Source organism: Panthera pardus, unplaced genomic scaffold, assembly GCF_024362965.1.
Source record: "Panthera pardus isolate Hobbes unplaced genomic scaffold, ASM2436296v1 HiC_scaffold_16, whole genome shotgun sequence".
Taxonomy (NCBI): Eukaryota; Metazoa; Chordata; class Mammalia; order Carnivora; family Felidae; genus Panthera; species Panthera pardus.
In genome coordinates, this window is record NW_026526721.1 from 79,195,199 (window position 1) to 79,207,682 (window position 12,484).

Consider the following 12,484-nt stretch of genomic DNA (forward strand, 5'->3'; position numbering starts at 1 on the left):
CATTCCTTTAAAAAAAAAATCTATAATGCAAACTTTTCACTAACGCAAACAGGCCTCCTTTCTAGTTAGTTTTTCTTAAGGGAAGAAATGATGTCTTATGTTTCTTTCTCATTGCTTCCTGGGGGCCAATATGGCAGTAAGCACCGGAGAAGCTATAAATATTTATCAGTGTGAACAGGAGTCCCAGAATTTGAGACTATGAGGGAGGATGCTGGGATTGTGGATGAGGATAGGACTGCATAAAGGGCCTGGGTGGGAAGAAAAAGTCTGGCAGGTGCATGGTAGTCTTAGGAATGAGCTCCTGAGATATCCCCCCCGCCCCCCCCCCCCCCCACCAGATCCTGCCAGCAAAGCCCCAGTCTCCTCTTCCCTTCAGGGCACAGGTCAGAAAACAGAGGCCCTGGGGGCAAATGGCATTGATAAAAGTTTCAAAGCTACTGAGTCCTAGAGCTGGCTAGCTTTCTCCCGCCTTTCCAAGTTAGCTGATGCTTATCCTCAATTTGCTTTTCAAAGTTGTGGTATCCAAAAACATAATAAAAATAATCCTATGCGGTGTTTGACCTTCAAATTCACATTGTATTCTTTCCTCAGAAAATTAATGCGCACATAACTATATGGGAATGGGAGCAAAGTCACACGTTGAAACTCCGAAACTTGAAGATGTAAATGCTTTTTATGATGGAACAAAACGAATAAAGTTTGGGGGGGTTCTCCCAACTCAGCAGAACATCAGGTATTATCTCCTTAGCTTCTCCCTTTCCGTAGAGTGACAGGGAAAAAAGCAGGTAGGCAGATTCCCCAAGGAAAAGCAGACAAGAGCAGAAACACTTGAATTCCCACAGGGCTACGTGAGGCTAAGAGTATGAGTCAGAGAAAGAGGAAATCAAAATGGCGCAGTCAGGAGAGCACGGATGGGAGCCAGTTCCTGGTAGGTGGTGAAGAAATGGAGAAGATGGGGGGGGGGGGGGAGGTTTAACCAGAGCAGCCATAAACAATCTACTTGAACCCCTCTAACATATTAGCAACAAGGTATATTCATGAGGATGACTTTCTATGGAGAAGGCAACCTGTGGGGCATGTTGGCTCAGATTCTGGTCCAAATTTAGTAACTTTGTGTCACCTGGACAGTTTATCTCCCTTCAGAGCCTCAGTTTCTTTATCAACAGAATGGGATCTCTTCCACAGCTAGTGACCTTTGCCTCTTTCAGATGTATAAGATAACAATATTTACATTCTTGAGAGAAATTCAGCTTTTCTGACTACAGTTAACTCCACTTTATCATTAGCTTCTGTAGAGTCCTGAGAATTATTTCCTTTCTCTTCTTTATCACTTAACAACTGGCTAAATTACTCAGTTCACAACCCATTTAATGCTGCAAGTCATATAAGAACCGAGAGAAATGATATACAATGTTACTTTATTTTTCACAGTTGAAAGAGAAAATTGCCCATATATTTAACAAAGAAAATATTTACTTGCATGACTCTAGAGAGGTGGAAATAGTCACATACTTTTTTAAATTGAGTTTAAATTTTCCTGAACTCTCTTCCATAGTTCAAGCCTTTGAAGATAAATTATCCCTAAATTTAGGCCAGAGATTTCTCTTTACTTTGGGTCAACAGCATAGACTCTTATGGTCCAAGCCACAATCATTTGAAGCTTAAACTCTTGGAATAGTCTATTGATTCAAATCCCTTCTCTTCCCCCACCCCCACCTTCCTTCCCTGCTCACCCCTCCAAGCCTACTCCCCACATAGCAGCTAGAGGATCCATTTGAAACCTAAGTCAGGTCATGTGACGCCTGTGCCCAGAGTGCTCCAGTGACCTCCTGTCTCACTCAGAGTCAGAGCCCTAATTCCCTTCAGGCCCTGACAGGCCCTGCAGGCCCCCTGCTGCCTCTCAGACCTCATCTCCGACCCTTTCCCCTCCCAGACTCTGCTCCAGTCATACTGGCCTGCCTGCTGTTCCCAGGACACTCAAGCACACTCCCACCAAGAGACCCTTTCAAGTGATGTTCCCTCCATCTGGAACACTTTCCCACCAGGTGGCAATAAGGTGTGCTCTTCCCTTTACCTATTTTATTTACCTATTCTAGATAGTGACCCTCCCTGTTGGTATGAGCACTGGGTGTTGTATGGAAACCAATATGACAATAAATTTCACAAAAAAAAAAATAGTGACCCTCTGCCTCCATGGCTTTGCACCCCCTGTTATATTTCCTATTTGTGTCTTTCCTGTCCATTTTATCCCACTAGAATATAAGATCTATGGGCTCCGAGGTTTTGTCTGTTAGATTCATTCTTTTTCATATCTCTAGTGCTTAGAAGTGTGTGTGGCATATAGTAGGCATTCAATAAATATTCATTTAAAAATATGCATACCTCTTTTTCATCACAGGCCATTTTATTTTACTGGACAATGTACAGTCTCTCTGACTCAATAATTTGTATGAGGAAAAATTTGTTTTTTCTCGGCTATAGACATGATGACCACAAAAGATATCTGAAGTCCTCCTGAGATCATTACTGAAAATGGCCAAATTCGGGGCCCTGTGGAAGGGTTGAGCGAGCAGTTGAATGGATGAAGTCCAGGAGACTTGAAGGGCCAGAAGTCCTATGCCGTCACCAATTATGGGGCCATTTCCACCAAGGTGTAGAACACCTACAAATAACCAACATCTACCTGTCCTCCTGGGAAACTTAGGCAATTTTCCAGACAGAGGTGCTAACTGTGTGATCCATGAAAGTGATTATACTGATGTGAAGATCTTCCTTTCTATAGCAAGGCGGTCACGTTATCTTGATTCCATGAGTGTTCCCGTTATCAGATGTCTTGGGCTCGGGCAGGCTGCGTCCCTGTTCAGTTGGCTGAGACATCGGGTGGTGTCAGAAGTACACACAGAGAGGGGCGCCTGGGTGGCTCAGTCGGTTGAGCATCCGACTTCGGCTCAGGTCACGATCACGCAGTCTGTGAGTTCGAGCCCCGCGTCGGGCTCTGGGCTGATGGCTCAGAGCCTGGAGCCTGCTTCGGATTCTGTGTCTCCCTCTCTCTCTGACCCTCCCCCGTTCATGCTCTGTCTCCCTCTATCTCAAAATAAATAAACGTTAAAAAAAAAAAAAAGAAGTACACACAGAGAAAGAACCCTGAGAACAGGGCCCAGAGCCTCTGTGGAAGATTTCAAATGTGGGCTTTGCCACTCCACACTGGGTGAGCCCAGGCAAGCCACTTCACTTCCCCAGACCGCAGTCTTTTCTTCAGCAAGATATGAGTCACAAACAATTCCTGCTTTGCCACCTCACGGCCTGAAATAACCAGTGTGAGAATTTCTCTAAGTATATAGGACTCCATGCTAACCACTCCATAAATGACTAAATGGCATTACTTGAGTCCTCAGGCCGATTCCTGAAAAGACCAACGGGCATGTCTAGGTAAACAGTCCCACCTTGTCCTGCCCATCCCCAAGAGAATGGAACTCAGGAAGGGAGAAGGCCAGCTTTATGGCGTCAGATTTTCGGTGCCATACTTGGGGATTTGTTCATTCACCCACGACCCATCTACTGAGTGCCTACCATGGGCAAGGTGTTGAACCTAAGATCCTGTAGGGAGAACAGACTTGAATATAATCCAGTCTTCTCCTAAAGGCACTCACATAGAATAGTGGGGAAGACCACACACAAACCCCCCAAATCTGCACTATAACATAGAAAGAGGTTTGTCAAAAGAAAGACTCGCTGGAGTGAAATCAATTCTCACGGCCTTTGCCAGTCACTTTGTTCTCTGGGCTTCAGTTTCCTCTTCAGCAAAAGTAAAATAATCACAAGCTGATTACGAAGATCGAGATAGGATATTATTTTGTGTAGGTGCTTTGTAAACTGTGAATTGCCATCCAAGAATCAGTTCTTCTGTCTCTCCTTCCCCTCCTCCTCCTCCTCTTTCTTTTTCTTCCTTCCGCCCCCTCTGCTTCTCCCCCTCTTGCTCCTTATCTCTGTTCTCTCTTTGCTTTGATAGGGGCCCCACTGTGCATCACTGAGACAGTCTCACAATTAGCTGGATCTAGTCTGATCATTCAAATGACAGCCCAGTTGGATATCTTTGATCCAACATGTTTCCTTATTGTATCACATGGTAGCTATGAGTTGCTAATGGATCTGACCCCCGCCTGACTTAGATGACATTTCCCCCCCCAGTTTGTTGCTATACATAGGGTATAGAATTGAATCCAGGTGCATAATGACTTTTATTCCCAAGGGGATGACTATAACTGAGGGTGGGGGAGGTGTTTAGATACAAAATGTAAAGTGCTCAATATTTCAAATCAGTTAGCATTTAGGAACAAAACAAAACAAAACAAAACAAAACAAAACAAAAAGTTGTAGGCACACCCACAACTTCTGGGTTCAACGCTTTCCTTTATCCAGTAAAAACTTCAGTTCCTTAGAATTTATGGCAGAATATCAACTTAGAAATAAATCTTAGAGATCAGATTGCTGGAATGCCTGTTTGTTTTTCAAATGGTAAACTGAGGCCCAGAAAGGAGATCTACCTGACCAAGGTCACACAGTTGAATTAGCAACAAAAAGTCTAGAACTCAGATCTTCTGATTCTCATTCCATTTTGTCCCCCTACCCCTCGGGCCAGCCTCTAGGTCCCATGACATGTGGAGACGCAGGTTCTTATTCTTTCTATACGCTCCCCCTCTTTCTCTTTCCCTAGGTTTGGGACATTCCTCCCACTTACCCTGCCCTAACCACCTCCACCGCATGCACACACACACACACACACACACACACACCCCTTCTTCTTGAGTCATGCTTCTGACAGCTAAGACTCTCAAGTCTCAAAGTTGGGCTCGTGTATAGCCGGGCTTCATGTACCCTGTGCTCCACATTTCTATCCCCACAGTAAGCACGGTCTCATTTAATCTTCACAAAAATTGGTGTAGTGTCATTATTCTGATCTTATAGACTAGCCAACTGAAGCTCAGAGAACTGTCTTACTGGCCCCAGGTCACACAGCTAGAAAGGAGTAGGACCAGGATTTATATCAGATCTAGTACCAGAATCGGTTATTACTTTATTGCCCCTTTAGCACAGCCCTGACCTTGGGAAAGAAATACCAAGGGGTACTTGGCTTCCAGCTCTTCTGGTGTGGGAAAATGGAACAAGACTCCTGGACTCCTGAACATTTCTGAATCTTTTAACTATACACTAAGCAAAGAGAAGTAGGGTGAGTCACTTTACTCCCCCTCAAATAGGGTAAGTAATAATGCTTCCTTAACAAGAGTTGTGAAAACTGAGGATTAGAATGGATAATGTTTGAGAAAGCACCGGGTAGTTTGTAAAGGACTATATAACTATTTGGTTTCAATAAATGACTCATGATTTTCTTAATCCAAATGTTAATGATGATATTGTTTACACTAGTTTATTATAAGCCTTCTCAAATAGTTTGATTAAGTGGGTAGTCTAAGATAATAAGTGTATGAATAATTAAAGTATTTTAGTGGATTTTTTTCGTCTCACCTCTTGCCAAAGAAGAAGTTGGTTTATAGCTTGTGAATGCATACATACCATGGTGCCGTTCCGTTTTCTTAGAATAAGAAAACAAAAACAAAAACAAAACGATCACTGTGGTCACCTTAACAAACATTGACTGAACACGTGCTTTGTGCCCCAAGACTGGACCAAATACTCTATTCTTCTTTACCTCATTTAATTATAGAGAGAGAGGTACCATTATGATCTGTATTTTATAGATGAGGAAACTGAAGCTCAAAGCATCTAAGTGCCTTAACTAAGGTCACACGACTGTTAAGAGAAAATGACAAGTTTTTAGAGGCTACGCAATATATTTGAAGTTACTTATACCACATCTGTCAAAACAAAACTTGTCAAAAACTTCAGTGGCTTGCCGTTACGGTATCTAGCAAAATGGATCATAAGGAAAATGTTAAAAACTGACTAGTAATTCATGTGTGTGTGTGAGAGAGAGAGAGAGGCAGAGACATGGGAAATGGGGGAAAAGCATACAAAAACTTAAGCTAAAGAAGACTGCTATGGGGGCGCCTGGGTTGCTCAGTTGGTTAAGCAACGAGCTCTTGATTTCGGCTCAGTTTGTAATCTCACGGTTCATGAGTTCGAGCCCACATCAGGCTCTTCGCTGACAGTGTGGAGCCTGCTTAGGACTCCCTCTCTCTCTCTCTCTCTCTCTCTCTCTCTCTCTCTCTCTCTCTCTTTCTCTCTCTCTCTCTCTCTCTCTCTCTCTCCCTCTTTCTCTGTTCCCTCCCCCCAACTTCTATATCTCAAAAATAAACAAACATTAAAAAAAAAGAAAAGAAAACCACTGTGAAATGAAAGTCTAGGTCTACACTCTTTCACATAGAGAGATATCGCACACTACTAACTGATTCATTGACCCCCAAATGATTGAGCACTTACTATGTACAAGGACAAGTGTTCAAGTCTACAGGTTAAGAACACGAACTCAGAGAACCTCCTCCTCGGACCTCATGAACTCCTAGATAAATTGCCAGATAAATGCACTTAAATCATTGTGTGTAACACTTAAGTAAATTGCCTCTGGGGTGTGCTCAAAAGTTGGTCCTTATCTGAAGTGCTCTTTTATACAATTGCTTAAGGAAAGGGATAAAGGAGAATGTCCAACATGTGGAAATAAAAAAATAGGATTAGGGGAAGAAGGTGAGTTACTTAAATTGGTGAAGACATTGGGACATAGATACTTTTATTTTCAGTAGAACTTGGAGCTCTTTGCAAAAAAAAAATCCAATGTCCCGAAAGCTAAATAAGGCAAACTGGGCCTCTGATTCCCCAAGGTTCAGATTAAGAGCCCAACTCTTCCGTGGAGGACAGGAGGAATGAGAGACTGAGTTTCCATTATAAATAACCCCAGAGTTCAGTCAATAGCAATTTCTTTTGAAGCCTTTTAAGAAACCTGGGATGAAGCCAGCAGAGAGGTACCCACTAGGCCCATCCAGGAGAACAGGGAAATATCTAGAGCTGATTTCACTTTGCATAGCATTTACTGCTACAGATCACAGCAAGACAAAGCAGCCAATGGTGGCAGAAGTGTCCCCTGGCTGGTGGACCCTGTCGTCAAAATTTCTCTTCTCCACCACTCAGGCAACATGGCGTTGGCTTCCCTCTTGTAGTGTCTTTGCACTCCCCCTCCTCAGGAAGCAGAAAGTCTTGGAATTAGAAGCCTTGACATTCACATCCCTGTCTATCCAAGTAGCAGCTCTTGCCACAGGCAGGTTAACTCACCTGTGAATTTCCTCATCTTGCCATGTGGCCTGCTTCACAGGGCTACTTGGTCACTCAGGTGACACGACAAAATGCCAAACACATTGGGAAGTGACCGAATGTCCAAACGTGAAGGAATAAATAGCTTAAAATATAAAGGATTTGAATACAGATGTCCATACCCATCCACAGTTGAAAACAAAAATGAAACTAATGAATAAGGCCTACGAACTCACAGATAGACACCTGGTCTACTTAGAATGGAACGTGAACTCCTTGACTGGTTTTCAAAGTCCTCCCCAAGATATCCCCAACCCTTTTCTCTATAATTGTCTCTCTACGTACCCTTTATGTCTCTCACAGTCCTATCATAGTAACCACCCAGTGATTCAAGAGCCCAGTTCTTTAATACCTTCATTTATTTGTTGTGTTACTTCCACCTCCTGGAACACCTTTCTCCTAAATGGCTATACATCCAAACCTGCTTGAATGCAACCTCTTCCAGGAAAGAAGTTATCTCTGATATTCTCTGTTGTAAGTCATGCCTACTTAATCCAAACACCCCCAGCATTTTAATTTGCACCTCATATTCTAATGATTTATATGCTTGTGATTTGTCGATTTCCTTGAGAAAAAGGATTATGCCTAATTCTTCTTTGTTTCACTTACCAAGAAAATAATACCAGCTAGTGGCTGAGACTGGTCAAGCACTTAACATGTGTGACCTCCCTTAACCCTCACAGCTAACTGAGGATACTTGTACTTGTAACTTGATACTTGTATCTACCCTCGGCCTGCAAATGAGAAAATGGGAGATCAGAGAGGTTAAGAAAGCTGCCCAAGCACACAGCATTAAGTGGTAAAGTCAAGTTAGAAAATGGGGATTTCCAGTCTAAATCTATTTTTCATGTCTGTGCCTTCAATGACTGCCTGTTCTTAGCATAGGAAAGACTCAATAGATGCCTATTCACGAAGTAAATGAACAAACAAAGAAAGCACGAATCTTCAAGCATACACATTCCCATTCCACGCACAGAACTTCACCTTCTCTTTCAGGTAGTGGCCACTCAGCGAACATTCGCTGAATTAATGACTGGAGGAAGCAGTTCTAGAACAGATGTCTGGGGGACTGCTGAGTCCAGAAAGATCTCAAAGGGGAGTCATTCACCCATTCCTTCAGCACTGACTCATCATTCATTCATTCTTTCAACACTTATTAAAAGGCTGCTATGTACTGAGCCGATGGTATAGGAATGAACAATAAGTCAGCCATGAGTCCTGGTCTTTGGGTGTTTACATTTTGATAAGATGAGAATCGACTGGTGCTTTCCAAGTCTAAAAACAGGCATTGGCAGAGTAAAGACAACTGAAGGGAATGACCAACATAATGTTCAGAGGTGAGTGGTAAGGATAAGTCTGATGCTGAATATGAAGAAGTCTTCCTTTAAAGAGGAAATTCAGCTGAAGATCATGAAGATAACTGGATGACTCACCCATCAAAATAGGAAGCTGTGTCTGTCTGGTAAGGAAGATGGTCGCATCGAGGTGGCAGAAACCACAAAGATCCTGCTCCGACACTTACCACAGTAGACATCACCCTTGCTACTTGGGCTACTGTGTGTGGAGTGGAGGACCTGTTCACTGGCCAGGGCTGGAGGGAGGCAGTGCAGACTTGTGGCAGGAGAGCCCAGGATCTCAGGGTCACTGGCTCACTCCGAACGAATGCTTCCTCGTGTAGAAAGAAACTCTGCAAATTTGGACACATGTAAGAGTGGGGAAACTGACAATTCCTCTTTCACCGAGTTGTAAAGTGCATAGAACAATGCCAGGCTCATAGAAAGCCCTCACAAAAGGTTAGCTATTTTTACTGTGCTTCCATCATTGGCTCTAATTGCTGGTACTTTCGAAGCGAAAAATACCCAGTGAATTCTAGAAGGGAGAGAAGATGCTTACACTTTACTTGGGTATGAAATAACAGTATAAACCATACATCTTGCATCTCGTGAAAACTTTGTTTGTAAGATAATAGTTCCCTCATCAACCCAGGGCCTGGCTTCTCTAAACTGCCATATCGTTGTCTCCTGCAACAGAAGTCCAAATGGATCATGATTTTTCAGATTTGTGTACTTTATCACAAGACGTTAAGAGGAGCATTGAGTGATTCTGCTAAAGCCACACAGTTACATTTTCTTTTACTTTACCAGACTTTTGCTTCTATCAGAATTCATGTTTTATTTTTGGTATATAAATGTTACTCTACCCTACAAAGTAGGTATTTCTTTATTAAAACAAACGTTAGCTTAATACATGTATTTCTTTCCTATTAAAAAAATACAAAAATACATTTAAAAATATATGTGTTACAATTGTTTATTTATGCAAAGAATTACAAACAGATCGAGCTCTACTGCAAAAAAAGTTCTGATGTTAAATTTTGCAGCTGGTCTTTTTGTTTTGTTTTTTTTTTTTCCAACCATTGGTTCTATCGTACCCCAAAAATGGATCTCTCATTTTACATGGGCTTTGATCAGGGAAGCAATGGCTCTCCCACTGGCAACTCTTAAATAGCCAAGATTAATTACAAAGACATAAATTCGAAAGTAGCAAGACAACTCTTTTGACTTCTTCGAAGTGTTGCCAAAGAAAGTACAAGATTTTCATCCTATACATTTTTTTTTCCTTCATTGATAATAAGGTGTTTCCTTTTTTGTTAATTCAATACTTCTGTTGTAAAGAATAAGAATCATATACTAGACAACTCAGAGGTTATCACTTAAAAGATTTCCAGACTTTCTCTTAATATAAACATGTTTTAGGACAACAGTTTTAAAAATTATGACTAATGAATAAATACGTTCAGAATGTTATTTATTTCTATTTATTTACTTATGTTTACGTATCAAACATCACAACTTACTGCCAAATGCTAGCGTCCTCCTTTGCCATGTTTTTTATAAGATGCATTAGATAGGAAGAACACACCAGTAAATGGAGGAGATACTTCCCAAATTGCCTGATGAGATAACTAAGTTGAATAATCAAGGAACTCCAAAAAACAAAAAAACAAACAAACAAAAAAAACTCATCTCAACTTTGTTCCACACCTGCAGCAGCCACATAAAATGGGGCTTGTCAGTGCGTGGGGCACAGGAGTGGGTTTGAGATAAGCTAAAGAAGGTGGTGGCTGTGGTGAAAATGGCACAGGATATTGAGCCAGGAAGACTGGGCTCCAAATCTTGACTCTACCTCACTGGCCATCTGCCTTCTGAGCCTCAGTTTACTCACCTGAAAAACCGTCATCTTAACCCCAACGTCACAGAGTCCTGGGGAGCATTCTAATATATAGTAGATGCTCCGTAACTAGCATTCTTATGATGGGGATAATTTTGGTATATTTGCATACAGATATAATTAGACAGTGCTCGTAGTGTACGGATATCTAAAAAGCATGTTAGCAGTCCTTACTCCACAAGGTTGCTACATGGGTTGAGGGAAGGCTGACACATTCTCCTGTTCCATAAAACTTTCTGTGGTACCTACTCCAAATCACACTGGAGAGACCATCACTCTCTGGGCATACTCAACAGATTATCATTGCTAATGAAGAGTAGAGCACTCGACTAGTTGTAGGGAGACCTGTGATTTAGTCCTGACTCCATCTTGGAAGGGCTCTATGACCTTGGCTCAGTTGCCTCCTCTCTCTGGACCTCAGTTTCCTAGTTTTAAGATGAGGAAGTCATCTGGAAATCTTTTAGTTCTAAAACCGTATTAGGTATTCAGATCTCTGATTTTCTGACTCAGGCAGAGTTTCAAAGGGAAGAAAACCTGTAGACGTGACTAAGGTGCTGGGAGAGATTGACCCTTCATCTTGTGTCTGAAAAAGTGTGATAGTGACCTGATTTTTACATGCTCTCTTAACAGCTAAAGTTAAAGTAGATCAGATCAAGTTCCTTTCCTTGTGACCAAGAATGACAGGGAAATGTTGAAAACGTTTCTCTAGTCTTAGCAATAGAGGTATACTACATGCAGTGTACAATTTTGTCTGTTCACAGTCCTAACCAAGGCCTTACATACGGGTTGGGATTTGGGGTATAGTCTGTGGTCATGGATCCACGGAGGTCACCAATCACACACAGCCCCAAATATCTTTGGTAAGTGCATTCTTGCTGTGGTGAATCCCTTCCTATAACTGGACCAGAAAATAAATCCAAGTTTAAACTATTCCTCTTTTCAAGCTAACCAACCATGGAATTGTCCACCTTGGGAGTCAGAGAGATCCCAGCCTAGAGCTATCAAAGAAGGAGTTCAGCAAAGAAGGAGTTCAATGGACACTTTGTTAGACGTGTTATGTTGGAGACTCAAGTATGGAGTGACCTCTAAAGAACCTGAACTCCAGACTTTATGACTCTTCTGGTTCTGTTCCCTCTTACCAGGCTGATTCTGAGCTGATTCTGGGTTTTACCTTTATATCAAAAAAGAGAGAGAAATGAGTTGTTCAAACCTGTTGAGGAAGAGGAAAAAACCAACTCTGCACATGAGCTAGTTGAGTCTTTTAATGCTAAAGGCACCAGTATTCCAGGATTCCGAGCCATGGGGTTCTGGGTAATAAAGGTCAACTAAATATGGATGACGGCATTGTGAAAAAAAAGTTCAGCTGAGGTGACTGACATGCCCAAACCTGGACCTGGCAAACAGGAGGGAGCAAGATCACCTTGCCAGTATTTGTTATGGTACCTGACAATTACCTGCCTGCTTACTTCTCACTGGATCCTCTGAGAATTCAGAGACCCAGTTTATACCTAGCTCAGTGCCCATCGCTCGAAGCATTGTTCTATAATTTAATCCGGTCCTTCTCATTTTGGCATACCGCCTGCTCCAGCTCAGAAGTTAAAAGGTTGCACTTCCTTAAAATTTAGCATTTCCCAACTGAGCCTGCATCAATCAACCGATTAGTACAATTATACATGTACTGCTCAAGACTAAACACCAGCTAATGATCGCTAGCTTTGTCTTATACCAGGATGGTCTCTCTTGATCCAGCTGGGAACTGACCACTTGAAAGGAGGCACATGGGAAGATCTGAAATGCAACTGGGAGAACACCGTGTCAAGCTGTCATAGTTGTTCGAGGGGCAACCTTGGCAGCGTCTGGCCAGATCTGGTAAGTTGGAGGAATTTTGAACTGCGGGGTATGCATAGTGACTCAAAATTTAAAGAGTGGCGTA

The 12,484-nt window shown here is 42.2% G+C and overlaps 1 protein-coding gene across 1 annotated transcript in view; it reads left to right on the forward strand.

Annotated features, from left to right (window-relative positions):
- Nucleotides 1-12,327: 12,327 nt before the first annotated feature.
- BCL6 (BCL6 transcription repressor) overlaps nucleotides 12,328-12,484 on the forward strand; it is a 52,061-nt gene continuing 51,904 nt past the window's right edge. The window contains exon 1 of the mRNA XM_053903550.1: nucleotides 12,328-12,420. The gene's annotated coding sequence lies outside the window, so the exon portion shown is untranslated. The remainder of the gene's footprint in view (nucleotides 12,421-12,484) is intronic.